The sequence below is a fragment of the Anomaloglossus baeobatrachus genome, chromosome 11, assembly GCF_048569485.1.
Source record: "Anomaloglossus baeobatrachus isolate aAnoBae1 chromosome 11, aAnoBae1.hap1, whole genome shotgun sequence".
Taxonomy (NCBI): Eukaryota; Metazoa; Chordata; class Amphibia; order Anura; family Aromobatidae; genus Anomaloglossus; species Anomaloglossus baeobatrachus.
Window position 1 is genome coordinate 47,902,988 of NC_134363.1, and position 9,117 is coordinate 47,912,104.

Below are 9,117 nucleotides of genomic sequence, written 5' to 3' on the forward strand. Positions count from 1 at the left end.
CCCCCACTACGTCCGTATCAGCGGCCGGTATGCCTAGGTTACCCCCATTTCGTTTCAGTGGTGATCGTAGTCAGTTTCGTGGATTTGTTAACCAGTGTATACTGTTTTTTGATGTACATGCTGATTATTACCGTTCTGACCGGTCAAAAGTGTTATGTATAATCATGTTGTTAACCTCCCGAGCACTGGCTTGGGCTAATCCTATGATAGAGAATCGTGATATCCGTTTAAATCACCTGGATGACTTTTTAACAGCAATGGCGCAAATGTTTGATGATCCTAATCGCCGTGCTACCGCCGAATCAGCTCTCCTTTCCTTACGTCAGGGAAAGCGGTCTGTCATCGAATACGCCACTGAGTTCAAAAGGTTAGTGGTAGACACCGACTGGGGAAACAATGCGTTATTGTCAGTTTTCAGAAAAGGTTTGTCCGGTACCATCAAGGACGAGTTAGCTCGTTCCGAATCTCCACGGGATTTTGAACTGTTTCTCCAACACTGTGTGCGTATCGATACTCGCTTGACCGAACGTAGACAGGAAAAATGGGCAGCTGTAAACCGGATAACCAACTTTGCGTTTCCTTCTAGAGAACCCGCTCTCAAGACGCCACGGGAGGCCGAGGATGTTCCTTTGCAAGTGGACTCTCTAGAAAAGCGAACGTCGTGAACACCGTCTCCGTGAGCGTTTGTGTTTCTATTGTGGTCAATCGGACCATTTTCTGATTGACTGCCCAAAACGTCCAAATCGCCCAAATAAGGTACTGGCAGCAATGGCAGAGTGTGACAACACGGACGCAGAGTCCGAAATCTCTGAGGCAAGTTTACACCTGGATGCGGTATTTCCCTCGACATTGATGTCAACTTCACCTAAGGACCCAGAAGGGAAATACACCCATTGCTTGCTTCCCATTCAGATACGGTGGGAGGGACAGTTAATTCCTACATCTGCTATGATAGACTCTGGGGCAGGGGGAAATTTCATGGACTCTTCTTTTGCCAGGAAACACGGTATCCAGACTCAACGAAGATCCTCACCGGTTACCATGGAGATGGTAGACGGTTCTCCATTAGTTTCTGGACCAGTTGATCGGGAGACAGTACCCCTAGAATGTGTGATGAAACCAGGTCAGCAGGAGACCCTTGTTTTCATGTTAATTTCTTCTCCCCATTTTCCTATAATTTTAGGAATTCCTTGGCTGCGGTCTACAAATCCAGTCATCGATTGGGAGACTAAAGAAATATCCTTCCCACCGCAGAGTGGTCCGACCATTAGTCCAACTGTACCGGTTCCAATAACACCGAATGCGGAGGGCACTGTACAGGTACCTGTTCTACCCCCGGTTTATCATGACTTCGCTGATATATGCGACAAAAGAAAGGCAGATCGGCTTCCCCCGCATAGACCGTATGATTGTCCCATAGACTTAGGGGCACTTTGCACACTGCGACATCGCAGGTGCGATGTCGGTGGGGTCAAATTGAAAATGACGCACTTCCGGCATCGCATGCGACATCGCAGTGTGTAAAGGCTGGATGATACGATTAACGAGCGCAAAAGCGTCGTAATCGTATCATCGGTGCAGCGTCGGCGTAATCCATGATTACGCTGACGCGACGGTCCGATGTTGTTCCTCGCTCCTGCGGCATCACACATCGCTGTGTGTGAAGTCGCAGGAGCGAGGAACGTCTCCTACCGGCCTCACTGCGGCTTCCGTAGGATATGCGGAAGGGAGAAGGTGGGCAGGATGTTTACATCCTGCTCATCTCCGCCCCTCCGCTCTGATTGGCTGCCTGCCGTGTGACGTCGCAGTGACGCCGCACGACCCGCCCCCTTAACAAGGAGGCGGGTCGCCGGCCACAGGGACGTCGCACGGCAGGTGAGTGTGTGTGTGAAGCTGGCGTAGCGATAACTTTCGCTACGCCAGCTATCACCACATATCGCTGCTGCGACGGGGGCGGGCACTATCGCACTCGGCATCGCAGCATCGGGCTGCGATGTCGTAGTGTGCAAAGCCCGCCTTACTCCCAGGGGCAGAGATCCCGTTTGGTCATGTCTACCCGTTGGCGGCACCTGAGTTACAAGCACTAAAAGATTACATCGATGAAAGCCTAGCCAAGGGATTTATTCGCCCTTCTACCTCACCAGCAGGGGCACCCATCTTTTTTGTGAAAAAGAAAGAGGGGACTCTGAGACCTTGTATCGACTACCGGGAACTAAATAAGATAACCATCCGGAACCGGTATCCGTTACCGTTGATTCCCGAACTATTGGAGAGAGTACAACAGGCAAAGATATTCACTAAATTGGATCTCCGTGGGGCATATAATCTACTCCGCATACGTCCCGGGGACGAGTGGAAAACAGCCTTCAGATGTCGGTATGGACATTATGAGTATCTAGTGATGCCCTTCGGACTCTGTAACGCTCCTGCGGCTTTCCAACACCTAGTCAACGATATTTTTAGGGATATAATGGACCAATTCATGGTGATTTACCTGGATGATATCTTGATCTTTTCTGATTCCCTACAGGAACACCAGGAGCACGTCAAGACAGTACTTACCGTCTGAGGGATAACCACCTGTATATTAAACTGGAGAAGTGCGAATTCTATTGCTCACAAATACAATTTTTGGGATATGTCATCTCTCCTCAGGGACTGAACATGGAGTCTGGCAAGATACAAGCAATTCTAGACTGGCCGGAACCGGGAAACATCAAGGAGGTACAACGCTTTGTCGGTTTTGCCAACTTTTACAGACGCTTTATCCGTAACTTTTCAGAGATCGTCCGTCCTATCACTCTGTTAACCAAGAAAGGACAGAAGTTTGTGTGGTCTGCCCAGGCCCAGGAAGCTTTCAATCGTCTCAAGGTTTGTTTTACCTCAGCGCCTGTAAAAACATTAAAATTAATACATCTAGTTATCAAATATTTTATAGAAGGACATATAAGTTCACAGTTCTGTTTATGTTGGATGGCATAGTTTATTAATTAAGTTTTTATAAGGGATAAGTATTAAAATATCTATATTGAGTATACTTGAGTACTGGCATGGAAGGATATTTATATATTCTTCCCGAAGCTTCCCGAAGCTTCCAGAAGGTTACGTAATATGGAACTATATTCAAATATGTTCCACTAGAACACCCTATATGGACTAAACAGCTGGTATATAATACACGATGGAGGGGGCTATTGGCTCGCTCCTCCACATTGCCTGCTGTCAGAAGACTCCTGTGCAAGATGAAGACACGTTGTCCGGCCTAAGAGATGACATTCCCTGCATTGCCATTCAGGACCCAAAGAACGATGGGTAAAGACTTCCCATTGATCATTATGGACTAAATGAACTCTTTGTGTAAGCTATCAAAGTATATTATTTTTCCTTCCTGTAACTGAACCCTGGCAACCATTTTTAAATAGATAAAATACATTTATTTTTACATTTTTGAGGTCTTTTCATTCATGCGCCTTTACGTATTTGAAGAAAAATATATTTAAGAGTATATTTTTTTAACATTTGGTGAGCCACCCATTCGTAATTTTTTTACATTTTTTGTTGTTCCTTCACTTTGCATAAGGGGGGTCGAAGTCAAGTATCTCCTGCAAAGGATCAGGAATCGACAATTTATAAAAAATCACGCAGAACCTAGGAAATACGTATAAGTCAAGTTGCATGAAAGTTTTTTTTTTAATGAACTTTAAAGTTTTTACAAAGTTACAGAAGTTAACTTTTGACGTATTTTTGAGCAAGAAAGATAAAGTCAGTCCATAAGAAGTATTGGACCTGTTGAACAAAGTGAATCAAGTCTTACAGGATCATCCATCAGATCATCTGATCATTTCAGGTAAGAAAATGGATTTTATCTCTTCATATGTTAAGCAAAGTAAAATTCAGTTCACTTATTCAGATATTTCTAATGTGGAAGAGATTTGGTTACGCTTTTATGGGGAATGTGAACTTGAGAATTCACGTATAGAATGTGCAAGGTCTTTTAATAGAGAGAAACAGAAAATCAGAAATTTCTGTCATTTAGTCTATGATTTTCACAAGTTAATCGTAGAAAAGTGTAAAAATGGTGGAAATAGACAACCTGAATTGTCAGGAGAGTCAGTGACAGAGAAATCCGAAGACTGCTTAGAACTTGGAATGTCAGTCAGTGATATTGTGAATTCTGACTGTAATGTTGGCTGTAATTTTGTAAATCAGAATTTTGATAATGGCGGCAGACATGTGCTACGTAATCAAAGTCATTTTCAGCATACTGGGAAAGAAGCAGGAAATGACGTAGAGAAGCCAGGAGGGGGAGGAGCCAGAGTGGGAGACGTGCAGAAAGGACACGTGGAGAGAGAAAATGGCGACGATCAGTTTCTAAAAATAGGACAGACAAATTTAGGAATTAGACTTAGAAAGAGTCTATTGGACATATGCAAATTAATTCCCGCATATAATCCTAAAATGCATGTTTGCAGAAATTCAGAGATATTTGAAAGTTCCGTTGAGAAGTTAAATTTAACCAATAGTGAGACGAATCAGTTATTCCGTATGTGGTTACCTCAGCATTTCTTTAGACAATTGGCATTAAAAAAGTCTTCTGACAATGAGACATTGGATTGTTCAAATGATAACGATATCATAAGGCTGAAAAATCTCATCTTCTGTGCAAGGAATGAATCTGATCCAAACTATGAGATGTTGAAGGAATTACAAATTGAACAGAATGAGAGTACGTTCTCATTTATGTCCGTTTTTGAACGTTTGTATAGGGCAGTCATTCCAAATGTCAGATTGGATGGAATGATACGTTTATTCATCAAGAAATTTCATTTCCTTGATAATGCAGCCTGTGCAGTGGCATAAAATAAAAAGTCCCTATTCGAATGTACGACATTTATCGATTTTGTTAGAAAAAGTCAGTCAAAACAGAAATTAATTAGTTCTGAAAAACCAACACGAAAAAGGGAGAGTTTTTGTGAAAAACCAACAGTGTCTCCCAGATCCAAATATTTCTGTGACAAGATGTATGAAATTCGCAGGAAATTTCATGTGAATTATAAGTCATACACCCCCCCTCTTTCCTTGTCACCTTCAATGAAAGAGAAAATTGTCACAAAATCTGATACCGATTATCTCAGACAAGCGATTTTTAAAAGCCCTGAAAGACAGAAACAGGTGTCTTGTGCAGATTCTCTCCCCTGGTCACTAGTGAAAGAAAGAAGGTCGTCCAGAGAATTTGACAGCCAGCGACAGCTGGGTGGTTTTTCAGAGGAAGACATTTTTTCTCATTTAAGGACAAAAATTGAGTTACAAAATAATTTCAATTCCAATATTCTGGAAATTACTGTAATAAATCGAATCTTGCAAAAATTGAGGTTTGGTCTTTAGCTGGATAAAAGGGGATTTCTGGATAAATTAATTTTGCTATTTGATAATCATAATTTTTCATATACAGTGAATATATATATATATATATATATATATATATATATATATATATATATATATATATATATATATATTAAAAGTAGTGATAGTAAATCAAGGTCATATTTTCATTTAGTCAAATGATAGTTTAATGTTATAAATTAAATAATTTGATCTCTGTATATGAATAATAATATTTAAAATAAAACAATAAGAGAAAGTAACAGATTTCAAGTGTTTCATTTTTATCATAAATATGATAATAATTTTATTCTTTTATTTCCCTCAGAATTTATCAGTAAAGCAGATTGATGAAGTATTAACTTTTTATTTATACATTTGTTCTTGTCCTCAATCAGGTAACATATAAAGCACGATTAAATTAATAATTATTATTTTCTCAGGTATCAATTGCCAGAGTATTATTGCTTTAACGTTTCTTTTATGAATATATATATCTTCTATAGAGTTATTAGAAATGTAATCTGAGCTTTGGAGTGTAGTAAAACTGCTTGCTGTTTTGGAATGGTGTTCTTTGCACGTGACCAAAGCATGTGACTTGGTACTAAAGCTAATAATAAATGTTTGTTCCATGGTCAAAGGTACAGTGTGTAATACATTGTAATTTTTTTTTTTCGAGAAGTACTTCAAATTAGTAACATAATTTTTTTAAATGCGCATAGAATAATTGAAAAAAAGGGATATGTGTTTGTCAGTTTCTATGTAGAAGTGTATGTTGGAAAAAAACATGACAGTCTTGTGTGCATAGATGTGTCTTTGAATGATTGATTGTTTGAGCAGCTGCTAAAGTCAAAGTATTTGGATCCAGAGAGAAAAAAAAAAAATAAGGGAATTTTGGTTTTAACTTCGAGGTTATAATATATGTATGTATACTATTAGATAATAAGTTATAGTACATAAGTATAAATGAAGGAATTTATACCGGATATATATATATATTATTCTTAGACATATTTCTTTAATATAGAGATGTTAGGATCTTTTCTGTTAGTCACTTCTTTTACTGATACATAAATTGGTAATCATTTTTTCTTTTCAAATATGGAAGTGATATTTATAATATGGTCTTGAAGATATACCACACATATTTTAATTTAATTTAATCTAAACATATTAATTTTTATAATATCATATTTCATGATATTGAAAGGGAGAGGTTTGGTCTCAATCACACACATTTATATTTGATAATATATGTGTTTACAGGATACTTTAATAATTAATATTTCAAGTACAAAGGAAGAATTGGGAATAAAAAAATATATTTGAAGTATATCATAATGCATTTATATACTAAGAGAAGTGTATTATTTGCAAGGTTACATGACTTAATTATTTTTATTGGTTACTGATAGGTTTGGTAATCTTATAAGATACTGGTAATATTAAGGTTATCTGGTAACATTAAGGTTATGTATTATTAAAGACATAGGTGTTATATACATACCGTGTTTCCCCGAAAGTAGGACCCCCCCGAAAGTAAGGCAGGGTGGGGGTTTCGGGGGGGTCCGCCAATGTAGGGCACCCCCCGATTGTAAGGCAGGGTAGCGGGGGTGCCCGGGGAATGTAAGGCCGCCTATGGGTGGTGGTCGCGGCGTAATGTATATCTCCTCCGGTGAATGGCCCCCGCAATCTCGCCGGCCTGCGGCGCGTCCCGGGTCAACGCTCTTCCTGCTTGATGCTGATTGGCCGATCAGCCTGTTCGTCACAGGCTCCCTGCTGGCCATCAGCTCGAGCTGTGATTGGCCAGTCAGCCGGCTCGCAGCTGATTGGCCGAATCAGCCGCGACGTCACCGCCTGCAGGCTCGCTCCCATTGGTCCAGCGTCCCCGGCAGAAGGAAAGTAACGGTAAGTTCCGAAACTCTCTCTCTGTGTGTGTACGGTATGTGTATGGGGGCTGTATGTGTCAGAGTGTGTGTGTGTGTGTGTGTGTGTGTGTGTGTGTGTGTACGGTACCGGTACAATATGTTAGTGGGTGCCGTGTGGGTCTGTACCGGTACCGTATGTGTCAGTGTGTGTGGTGGCAGAGTGGGGGGCAGAACCACTGTATGGGGAGGCTGCAGGGGGGAGGATGGGGTGGATTCCGGACTCTCAAACAATGGGGAGGCTGCAGGGGGGAGGATGGGGTGGGTGGATTCCGGACTCTCAAACAATGGGGAGGCTGCAGGGGGGAGGATGGGGTGCATGCCGGACTCTCAAACAATGGGGAGGCTGCAGGGGGGAGGATGGGGTGCATGCCGGACTCTCAAACAATGGGGAGGCTGCAGGGGGGAGGATGGGGTGGATGCCGGACTCTCAAACAATGGGGAGGCTGCAGGGGGGAGGGGGAAATTGTTATTTTTTTTTTCCAATGTAAGGCCTCCCCCGAAAGTAAGGCAGGGTGGGACTTTTGGGGGTAAAATTAATGTAAGACAGGGCCTTACTTTCGGGGAAACACGGTAGAAGGCCTTATTTTTATTTCAAGTTTTATTTTTATTCCGATTTTCATTTTTCTTTTTATTCCTATTTTTTATATTAATTATTATTTAATATTCACATTTTTAAATCAAAATCTTAATTCTACAATTTTTATTTTTTCTTCAGATTTTAAATATCTCAATTGAGAAAACACTTCAATATTTAGTTCAGTAATATCTAATATAAGAATATTACTTTATTAAATATGAATCATATTAAAAGGGAAAAGTTCCACTTTTTTGGAAGAAAAGATACTTCCTTCATCATATATACAATTGTTTACTTTCTGGTAATACATTATTTATATATTAGTATGTTAACACAATAAGGATGAAGTATTACTTATAGTTACACATTTCCTTATGGTAGGTTATTTAATAAATAATAGACAAATCAAATAAATTAAATTAGAGTAATAAAGATGGAAGATTAAGGTACATCTAGGTTTACCTTCCTATATTTACAAATAATATATATTATATTTTTAATCAATAATAATTTATAATGGGTATTATTGTGTTTTGATGATATCATCCAGTCTTTTTCAAAAGGTTATTTGCTTTGGTTTATAATTTTACAATTGATCTAACTAAAAAGCCACATTGTTGCCTTTCATATTTATAATATGATACATGTTATAGGTACACATTATATTGTTTCATATCTTATATTATATTTTGGTTACATTCAACACATTGCCACCTATGGGTTTGGAAGGGTAATACACCAATGAAAAAAAAAAGGTCATTACAAGAGAATACTATTGTCTATACCATTATGCAGTATTTTATCATTCTGAGTATCAATTATATCAATACTTCTACGATAATAATAATGACATGGTATTATAGTATTAGAGTTATGGTACGCTGTGACATTTATTAGTGATAGTTATTGCCATATTTGGTATTTAGATTAGGGAATGAATCAGTCTTCAATCAAGATTATAGAAGATAAAAAGACTTTATAATTTTCCTAAAGTTAAAAGGGATTCTGCAAAAAGGTCCAAAAGGTAACGTCTCAAATAAGACTGTGAAACATACAAAATACACTTACCGCGTTTGCACTTCAGAAACACAATAGTCCTATGATTCCAGGATGGACAATGACACATGGTCTGTGCATTAAGACCTCCCTAAAGTTACTAAGAAGAGCAATGACGTGTTAAAGTTAACCCCTGTCGTGCTGACCAAGAACGTCTTAACATCTGTTCCA